Here is an 11,666-nt window from a genome sequence, read left to right as displayed (position 1 = left end):
CCCAGCTTTTGTATTATTTATTTATATAGTGACTTTTAGGGTTCGATTTACATATATTAAAGTGCACTGATCTTGACTAAGAGATATACTCAGGTAACCCACGCCCTTATCAAGATATAAACATTTTTGTCACCTCAGAAACTTCCGCCATGCCTCTTGCGAGTCAACCCCCCTCACCTAAGCTCAGAGACAACCACTGCTCCAGTTTTTATCCATAAATTAGTTTTAGAACTCAGTGAAAGGGAATTATGCAGCATGCACTCTTTTGTGTCTGGTTGGTTTTTGTTGTTGATTTATTTATTTAATTATTTATTTATTTATTTATTTATTTATTTATTTATTTATTTTTCTTTGTTTCTGAAGCATAATGTCTGTGAGATGCGTCCCTGTTGTTGGGCATCTTAGCATTTTGTTCCTCTGTAGTATTTCATTAAAAGAATATACCACATTTTTTATTTTTCATCAACCTGGGCTGTTCCTAGTTGGGGACCATTGCAAATAAAGTGGCTATGTACATTTTTACAGTGTCCATCTATATGTGGCCATTTATTTTCCTTTTTCTTGGATAAATATTTATGAGCAGGACTGCTGAGTCAAAGGTAGGCACCTATTTAAATTTATTAGAAACTGGCAAACTTTCTTCCAGAGTGATTATGGCATTTTTCTACTCCCATCAGCAATGTTGAGGATTATGGTTGCTCCACATTCTCTGCAATGCTTGGCATTGCCAGTCTTAATTTCAGTCCCTTATTCTGGGTGGGTGTATGCCAGTGTCTCACCGTGGCTTTAATTTGTATTTCCCTGATTACTAATGATATTGGGTCATCATGTTTAGATGAATAACATTGCTTAAGGACATGGGTTTTAGTGTCAGACAGACCCTGGTTCAAATCCTTGCTGTGTTTCTTGCCAGGCAAGATGCTTGACTTCTTTGCAAAAGAAATGTAATTCTAGTACCTTCGTCATGGAGTTGTTATAAAGACGAAGTGAGGCAATACATGTAAAGTTCTTAGCATGGTTCATCACCCAATAAAGATAAATTTTACTATTCACAAAGAATATTTAATGAGATATGCTTATTGATACACAAGTTGTCAAGTAGGCAATTTATTGTTATTTATTTTAATAAAGCATTTTTTTAAATTTTGAGACTACTTTAAAGTTACAGAAAAGTTGCGAAAGTAGTGTAAATAATTCCTGTGGATCCTTCATCTAGAGACCCTAGACAAGATTTGCCAATTGTTCCAGTAGCATTTTCTATAACAAAGGGATCTAGGTCTAAATCATGTATGGTTTTAGAAATCATGTCTCTCTTGTCTGTTTCAATCTAAATAGTACCTCAGTCTTCCCCTGACTTTCATGATATCTATATTTTTAAAGATTAGACGCCAATCATTTTGTAAAATATTACTCAATTTGGAATTTTCTAATGCTTCCTTATGAGTAGACCCAGGTTGTGTTGGTTGGGACATTACAGAAGCAATGAGTCTGTGTTTTTCATGTTGTACCTACAGCTATTTAAAGTTTTTTACTGTTTATTTATTTTTGGTAACATAACTCTCTCTGCTTCTACTCCCCAACAAGGTGTGGGCATGTATCAGAATGACCAGGAGCTTGGAAGAAGGCATGAATAGTCTAAAAATCTCCCAGGTGATTCTCATGTTCTCTTGTCCACCCCTCCTGTATCTCAGTGAGACTCATTTGTTAGAAGGAGGAGAGAAGAGGGTGAAGGATGGAGCCTATTGCTGTCTGGAAACATAAGAAGTGGCTGACAACTAAGAGGATTGAGGGCAAGTAGTAGGAAAAAAGGAGCAAAGCCAGGAGTAGGAGGCTCCTACATTTTGAAAAGGAAGAGGTGTGTTAACATTATGGAAAGCTTCAGAGTAGTGAAGTAGGACGAGGAATAAAAGACAATCACTGGAACTGGAAGTTAAGAGGTCACTGGAGATGCTTCTGCTTGTGTGCATTGTTGGAGGTGGGAGGACAGAATGGAAGCCAAATTTTATTGGGTCAAAGAATAAGTGGGAGGTAAGTAAAATCAGCTCTCTCCTTTAAGAAATGGTTTAAGAAGTAGAGTGAAGAAGAAAAAAAAATGGAGAAGGATGGTTTATATAACAGTGGGCAAGTTATTTCTCTGGACCTCAGTTTCTCCCTCTATAAAATGGGGTAATAATAGTACATATCCCATAAGATTTTTTCAGAATCCAACAGATTAACAGGTCTCATGTGTTTACAACAGATTTGGGAACATGGAAAGTACTCAAAAAAATGTCAACTGTTTATTATACTATTGAAGGAGAAATAGAGCAACTCCTTTCTTCTTATCTCAAAGTCTCAAGGATCATTAAATTTGCCCATTTCTAAAATTAAATTTATTTATTTTTGAGAGAGAGAGAGAGAGAGAGAGAGAGAGAATAGCAGAGGAGGGGCAGAGAGGGAGACAGAGAATCTGAAGCAAGCTCCACACTGGCAGCATAGAGCCTGACACAGGGTTTGAAGTCATGAACCATGAGATCATGACCTGAGCCAAACTCAGATGCTTAACCAACTGAGCCACCGAGGCATCCCTTGCCCATTTCTAAATGCTCAACATCACTCATCACCAGGGAAATACAAATCCAAGCCACAATGAGATACCACCTCACACCAGTCAGAATGGCTAACATTAACAACTCAGGCAACAACAGACGTTGGCCAGGATGCGGGAAAAGAGGAACCCTTTTGCACTGCTGGTGGGAATGCAAATGGGTACAGCCACTCTAGAAAATAGTATAGAAGTTTCTCAAAAATTTAAAAATAGAACTGCCCTACAACCCAGAAATTGCACTACTAGATATTTATCCAAAGGATACAGGAGTGCTGCATCGAAGGGGCACATGCACCCCAATGTTTACAGCAGCACTATTGACAATAGCCAAAGTATGGAAAGAGCCCAAATGTTCATCAACTGATGAATGGATAAAGAAGATGTGATACACACACACACACACACACACACACACACACACAGACACAATGTATTATTACTCAGCAATCAAAAAGAATGAAATCTTACCATTTGCAATGACGTGGATGGAACTAGAATGCATTATGCTAAGTGAAATAAGTCAGTCAGAGAAAGATAAATATATGATTTCACTCATATGTGGAATTTAAGATACAAAACAGATGAACATAGGGAAAGGGAAGCAAAAATAATATAAAAACAGAGAGGGAGACAAACCATAAAAGAGTCTTAAATACAGGGAACAAACTGAGGGTTGCTGGCAGGGTGTTGGGTGGGGGGATGGGCTAATAGCCGAGGAGCATTAAGGAGGGCACTTGCTGGCATGAGCACTGGACGTTGTATGTAAGTGATGAATCACTAAATTCTATGCCTGAAATCATGATTACACTGTATGTTAACTAACCTGGATTTAAATTAAGAAAAGAAAAAGATAATGAAAGCAGGCCGTTCTGTCAACACTGCTGTACAAATTGTGCCATTAAAGCTGGTGACAGCGAAAAAAAATGTGCCCACTCCTATTGCTACCACCTGCTCTTTCTTTTAGGAGCCTCCTCCAGATGCCAGACACATTATACACGTAATTCGATTTCCAGTTGCTTCCCAGCTCAGCGGTACCATGGCAAAATTCTTTGGAGTTTGAAAAGATCCACACCCCAGCCCCCAACACGTACACTTCAAGTAGCTACAAGCCTAGGATAACAACAACAACAACAACAACAACAACAACAACAACAACAACAACTAATGGGAACTTACAAAATTCCGAAGAGAACTGGTATTATTTTTCATTGATCTTCCTTTCAGAACAAATTAGTCCCCTTCCCCAGTACTGCTAACATCATCCTTTGCCTCCTTTTTATCCCTTCTCTCTTCACTGTCATTCTTGTTTCTGTTTCACAAGGTTCCCAGCTAAACTATGCATTTTCCCCTTAAATTTTGGGGCTTTGTTTCTTATTCAGTATTCCTTGCTCTCCTGACCCTTTTTAAATACTGCCTCCCTCTTCCGCTTGCCCCTAATATTTGATATGGGATAGTTGAGGAAATGAGAGAAGAATAAATAAATACAAGTGTTCTGATGGAAGAAAACAGGGTGGCATCATGGAAAAAACATTGGTTTTCATATCAGGAGGGTTTAAACCTCAGGCAAACCAGTTACCAGGCAGTCATATCACTTTGGTTCCCTGTGATTCAGTTTGCTCATTATTAAATATTATTAAAATGGGACCAAGAATCTGAAACTGTGACCTATCTCATGGAGTTTAGTGAGTATTAAGTGAAATCACATGAAAGAGCCCGTAGGGGTAAAAGAGCTGAACACACACATCAACAACATTCCCCCCTTGGATTTTCAAAAAGGGCTAAATACATGTAATTTATAGAGTGGGGAGTAAGTTGGCTGCACCAACCCCAACGTGGCTCTTGCTTCATGAAGGAAAAAGAACATATTAGCTTTTTTTTCCCCCCTGACAAAGTCATTGAAAGGGAACAAATCTATTTCAGATAATGGTGAATGGACCATTTGAGACTGCCATACTGTCCTGTTACAAAGTGTGCATTTATATAAATGGAAATAGGGGTTGCAGGTACTAAAACCGAAACGAGACATCAAGAAAGCACATGCTCACCTAAGAGTGTAAGGCCAGGGCAGGGGTGTTCGGTCCTGACTGATAGTTCCCTTGAGTTCATACATTTTGTGAGTTCTGTATAATGTATGGATGGAGTGGGAATTTTTTCTTGTATTTCTTAGAAGGCCATAACATGGACCAGTAAACTGGTTTTATCTCACGTCACCTGGAGTGTACAGCAGGCATAAGGCATGTAACAAACCATGCTTTTGCTGCACCAATGTCGTATCAACATCCTTGCTCTGTTGCTTCCTGTAGGGCGTCCAGCCCCCAGTGGAAAACGGACAGGAAGAGGAGCTTCCTCAATAGAGCTAAGAAGATCTACCTCCTACATCTGCCCCGGCTGGTCTTTCTACCACAACTTGAGTCTACCTGAAGCATGGCTTACTTACTGTGCCTTTCTAATGATGGAATTTCCAAAGTGGGGAGTGGCGGAATGGGACGTGGAGGTTGACCTCAGTTCTCTAAGTCCTTGGCAGCCACTAATTCTTAAAAGTCATGGTCACATCCATTGTGGACAAATACCTATGCCAGCCTTCATAAGGAAAGCTTTCCCCTCCCCCCTTTTAATCCATTTGCTTATTCATTTAAGCCTTTGTTAGTGTATATAACTTGCACTATACAATACATAGCACCAGTCATTCAGTTTTTGGTGCTATTGGGCAGGTCAGGTTCCCTACAGCCAGAAAGGAGGGAGAATAGCAGGTCTTAGGAGAACTCACATCTCATAGACATAGCAGTTTCCAATTCATCAGCCTGGCTTAGAGAGGAAGGTGGGGGGTGCGTTCATATCCCATTTTTCTGGGATGCGGCAGTACAGGGTTGTCGTTGTTGCTGGTAGTGGTGGTGTTGGTGGTATTGTTGGTGGGATGTGTTTATTTTCCCTTTGTTCTTGCATCCATGTCAACCCACATGAGTCTCTATCTCCTCATGTTCCGAAAACCCATGTCAGGCAACTAGTGTCACTCTCTTCTGTGCCTGCAGCACATATCCTTCCTTGAGGGTCTCTATCTCCTGTGTCTGCATCTGATATAAGACCTCCCACTCCCTGCACCTGCACCCCAAGCTCAAGGGTGTCTACCTCTTGTGCATCAGGCTATACCAGCTCATGTCTGTACACATTCTGCATGCGTCCAGTCCATCTAGACTTCATTTATTGTTCCTCCGGCCTGTGTCTGAGCTCATGGATTTCCTTACACTGTGCCTACACTGCTTGTAATGCCTCAAGTGTCTCCACCTAGCATGCCTCACTTGGTTGTTGTTCACCTGTTAAAGAACATCTTGGTTCCTTCCAGGTTTTGCCCATTGTTAATAAATTTGCTATAAAGCAAATGTGTTCTTAGTGGTTTTATGTGAACATACGTTTTCACACGAGTTGGGTAAATATACTGGGGCACAACTGTTGTACCATATAGTGATACTAGGCTTAGCTCCACAGGAATCTGGCCAGATGCTTTTTCAAGAGGTGGTACCATTTGTATTCCCATCAGCAGTGAATGGGATTTCCTACTGTCCCACATCCTCACCAGCGATTAGTATTATCAGTTTTTGGTATTTAGCCACTCTAATAGATGGGTAGGGTATCTCATTGGTGTTTCAATTTGCTTTTCCTTATGCACAGTGCATACTATTTTCCATTAATTCCCCAATGTTGAGCAATTACACATGCTTTTTCCACTTATATATATTATTTGAAAAGATATCTCTTTATATTGCCCTATTTAATTCAGGGAGTTTTCTTATTGTGGAATTTGTTTTCTTACTGTGGCATTTTACTAGTTATTTGAATATTTTGCATGCAAATCTTTCTTCATATATGTCTTTTGAAAATATATTGTCCTAACCTGGGGTTTATCTATCCATTCTTTCAACATTATCTTTCACAGGGTGGGCATTTTAAATTTAATAACGTCCACATTGCCAACGTTTTTCTTTTATGAATATGCTTGTTATGGTATATATAAACTAGTCCTCAAAGTAACTAGTAAATTATAATTTTTATAGTTTTGCATTTTACATTTAAGGAAATTAATTATTTTGAGTGAATTTATGCCTCAGGTGCAAAGTTTGTATGTTTGCTCATTTATTTCCTTGTAGTTATCCATTTGTACCCTTATCATTTGTTGATGATTATTGAGGACCAAAAGACTATCTTTTTTATTGCTGTGCCTTTATTCATTTGACCAAGGTCAAGTTGTCTGTATTTGTATAGGTCTGTTTGTGGACTCTGTATTCTGTTCCATTTATCTATGTGTCTATTTGCTTTAAAATATCATGCTCTCTTGGTTATTGAAGCTTTATAATAAATCTTGAAATTGGGAAATGTTGTTCATTGACTAGCTCTTCATCAGTACTGTCTAGAATACGCAGTGTCTAAAACAAATGTGCCAATATCTACAAGACAGCTTGCTGAGATTTTTATTGAAATTATACTTGATCTGTAAATCAATTTAAGAAGAATTGACATCTTAATAATATTGTGCCTTTGATCTAGAATGACTATAGCTCAATTGATTTACTTTTAAAAGCTTTTCATATTTTTAAAAAATTTATTCAATTTGTTAAAAAAACAGTTCACCCATTTTCCTCATCCCCCCACTCTGCCTCTTCCAACTACTGATCTGTTCCCTATATTTATGAGCTTATTTTTTTAATGTTTGTTTATTTTTGAGAGAGAGAGTACAAGCGGGGTGAGGGGCAGAGACAGAGGGGGACAGGATCTGAAGAAGGCTCTGTGCTAACAGCAGAAAGCCCAATGTGGGGCTCAAACTCACAAACCCTGAGATCAAGACCTGAGCCGAAGTCGGTCGCTCAACTGATTGAGCCACCCAGGTGCCCCAATGAGCTTATTTTTTTTAATTCCACATATAACAGGGATCATGTGGTATTTGCCTCTTTCTGACTTATTTCACTTAGCATAATGCCCTCCAAAGTCTATTCATGTTGTTGCAAATATCAAGATTTTATTCAGTTTTATGGCTGAATAATAACCCCTTTTGTGTGTGTGTGTGTGTGTGTGTGTGTGTGTGTGTGTGTGTGTATGCATATACCACACATACCATCATTTATTTATTCATTCATCTATTGACTGACAGTTTGTTTCCGTATCTTGGCTTTTGTAAATGATGTCACAATGAATATGGGGGTACATACATTTTATTTGAATTAGTGTTTTTATTTTCTTTGGAGAAATACCCAGAAGTAGAATTGCTGGATCATATAGTTTTGTATTTTTAATTCTTTGAGGAACCTCCACACTGTTTTCCCTAGTGGCTGCCCCAATTTACATTCCCACCAACATAGAACATGGATTCCCTTTCCTTCAAATCCTTGGCAACACTGGTTATTTCTTGTTTTTTTGATAATAGTCATTCCAACAGGTGTGAGTTAATATCTCATTGTGGTTTTGATTTGCATTTCCCTGATGATTAATAACGTTACAACATATTTTCATGTGTCTGTTGGCCATCTGTATGTCTTCTTTGGAAAAATGGCTATTCAGATTTTCTGCTTGTTTTTTAATCAGATTGTCTTTGCTATTGGGGTCTATGAGTTCTTTGTCTCTTTTGGATATTTTTCCTGTCAGATCTATGATTTGCATTTTCTCTCCTCACATTCAGTAGATTGCTTTTCATTTTGTTAATGGCTTCCTTTGCTATGCAAAAGATTTTTAGTTTAATGTTTTTGTTTTTGGTATCAGAGTTAAAAAACCATCACCAAAGCCTCTGTCAAGGATATTACTGCATTTTTTTTTTTTTTTTACTTAAGAGTTTTGTGGTTTCAGGTCTTATGTTCAAATCTTTAATCCATTTTCAGTTTATTTTTATGTATGGCGTAAGATGATGGTTCAGTTTCCTTCTTTTGCACGTGGCTCTCCAATTTTCCAGTTGAAGAGACTGTTTTTTTCCCCATTGTGTATTCTTGGTTCCTTTGTCATAAACAATTAATTATATATGCAAATTTATTTATGGGCTGTCTATTCTGTTCCATTGATCTATATGTCTATTTTTATGGCAATACCATATTGTTTCAATTACTACAACTCTGAAATGTAATTTGAAATCAGGGAGCATAATGCTTTCAGCTTTGTTCTTTCTCAAGGCTGCTTCAGCCCTTCAGGATCTGTGTGGTTCTACACAAATTGTAGGATTGTTTATTTTTGTGACAAATACCATTAGAATTTTGATAGGGATTGCATTGAATCTGTAGATTGCTTTGGGTAGTATAGACTTTTTCACAGTATTAATTCTTCTAATCCATATGCATGGATATCTTTCCATTTATTTGTTTCTACTTTAATTTCTTTCATTAAAGTCTTGTAGTTTTCAATAAACAGGGCTTTTACCTTCTTGGTTAAATTTGTTCCTAGGTACATATACAATTTGTATAGGTATATATACAGTTGTAGATGGGATTGCTTTCTTAATTTCCCTTTCTGATAATTTGTTATTAGTGTACAGAAATGCGATATATTTTTGTGCATTGATTTTTGTGTATTGCAACTTTACTGAATTCATTTATTAGTTCTAACAGATTTTTTTTGGTGGAGTCTTTCGGTTTTCTATATATACTATCAGGTCATCTGCTAATTAGTAATCAGTTTTGCCTCTTAATTTCCAATTTGGATACTTTTTATTTCTTTTTCTAGCCTAACTGCTCTGGCTATATAACTTCTGATACTATTTTGAATAGGTGAGAGTGGACATCCTTGTCCTGTTCCTAATCCTAGAGGAAAGGATTTTAGCTTTTCACCACAGAATATAATGTTAGCTGTAGGCTTGTCATATATAGCCTTTATTATGTTGAAGTATGTTCTTTCTATACCCACTTTGTTGAGAGTTTTATCTTAAATGGATGTTGAATTTTGTTAAGTGTTTTTTTTTCTGCATCTATTGAGATGATAGGATTTTTCTTCTTCATTTTTTAAACGTAGTGTTTCATATTGACTGATTTGTGGATGTTGAACCATTCTTGCATCCCTAGAATAAATTTCACTTGATCATGGTGTATGATCTTTTTAATGTATTATTTGCTAATATTTTGTTGAGAATTTTTACATTTATATTCATCATGTAATTTTCTTTTTTGTGGCACCCTTGTTTGGTTTTGATATCAAAATAATGCTGGCCTCGTAAAATGTGTTTTCAAGAATTCCCCTCTCTTCTATTTTTGGAAGAGTTTGAGAAGTATTGGTGTTATTTTTTCTTTAGGATATTTGGTAGGATTCACAAGTGATGCTGTCTGGTCTTAGACTTTTGTTTGTTGGAAGGTTTTTGATTACTGGCTCCATCTCATTGCTAGCAATTGGTCTGTTCAGATTTTCTATTTCATCATAATTCAGTCTTCATAGGTTGACTATTTTTAGGAATTAATCCATTCTAGTTTGTCCAATTTGTAGGCATATAATTATTTGTAGTAGTCTTTTTTGATCCTTTGTATTAATCTGTTGTATTACAGAGATCCTTTGTTTCTATAATGAGAGACAAAGAAGGGTGTTACATAATGATAAAGGGGTCAGTCAAACAAAAGAATACAACATTTGTCAGTATTTATGCACTCAACATAAAGCATCTAACTATGTAAAGAAAATAGTAACATACCTAAAGGTAGAAACAATAGAGCATGAACAACGAACATTGGTTCAGGATTTCAGTGCAAAAGCTTCAATGTTCTTAATAATTTTAAAACTGTCTTAAATTAGTAGCCAACTTCTTCTTGCCCAACAATAGAAGACTATAATATTCATCTATTACCTGTGGATGATTGCTGAGAGCAATAAGTGGCAAGTTTCCCAGTTTGAATGGTCAAGGTGGTTTCATACCTTCTCAAGTGAAAATTCTCTTTAAAATTTCTCCAAGGCTAGCTCACTATATATATGAACTTTATACATATATATATATATATATGTATATATATATTATATATATATACATATATTATATGTGTATATAAATATGTGTGTGTGTGTGTGTGTGTGTGTGTGTGTGCATAAAGTTCCAAAGGCATATACAGAAGTAGATTTTTAGGACTCAGAATGTGTTAGTGGTTAGGTTCTTGGTTAACTGTTATTTAATACAAACCCATAGTGTCCTATGGTAAGGTAATCACACTGAGCTAATCATAGAAACTAACCACACATTTCAGTGTTTTTCTTTCCCTTTGTGCTCACCTCTCCCCATCTAGGTCTTAGCTGATGCCTCCCCCAACCCCCTGGGCTCCCAGTCCAGAACCAGCATTTATGAAGAGATTCTGTGCTGGGGTGATATTTGGGATACTGCAAATCCAGTTATGGAGTTGGCTCTGGGTGGTCAACCCTCCTTCTTCAAGTAAGTAGCTTTCCTTATAGTGATAGTTCCAGGGATCAGCAGTTTGCCCAAGGGCTATAAACCTAATTCCAGACCCCATGGAGCACTACTGGTCCTGGTGACTCAGAAGCACTGGCCTCCTTGTAGTACATAAAGAATTTTGCAGTGTACTTCTTTGTGTTTTTTGCTTCTTCTCCTTCATTTTTGAATATTTGATCTTTCATTTTTCTGTATGTGGAGCAGAAAAGATGCGGCAGGATGCTCCTCAGTTTTTATGGAAAGGTGAATTCATCCCCTCTTTCACCTTGAGTGCCAGGACACATCTGTCTTCAGGAGCAAGCACCGGTAGTGGGAGGGCCTATGACTTGAGTTTAAATCTTGGATCTGGCAGTTACTGGCTGTGTGACCTCAGGAATGATTTTAACCTCACTACTTCTTCTCAATCAGTAACACTTGCCTACTTAGGTTATTTTGAATTGCTAATTAAGTAAAACACTCATTAAAACAAGTGCCTAAAATGATAATGGTCCCCTTTCGATCCCCATCCTAGTTTTCATTATTTCTTGGTTCTCCTCTTAATCCTAAAATGTTGGACAATGGGAAGAAGTTATTCCCCACGTCCAAGCTTTTGGGAGATTGTTCTGAGGCTGGCCACAATCGTGAAACACTGTGAGATGTATGGTTAGTTTCTGTGTTTTCATTAGTTTGTTACCTTACCCAAAGACATCA

Source organism: Panthera leo, chromosome B4 (genome assembly GCF_018350215.1).
Source record: "Panthera leo isolate Ple1 chromosome B4, P.leo_Ple1_pat1.1, whole genome shotgun sequence".
NCBI classification, from domain to species: Eukaryota; Metazoa; Chordata; class Mammalia; order Carnivora; family Felidae; genus Panthera; species Panthera leo.
This window is presented reverse-complemented; position numbering follows the sequence as displayed.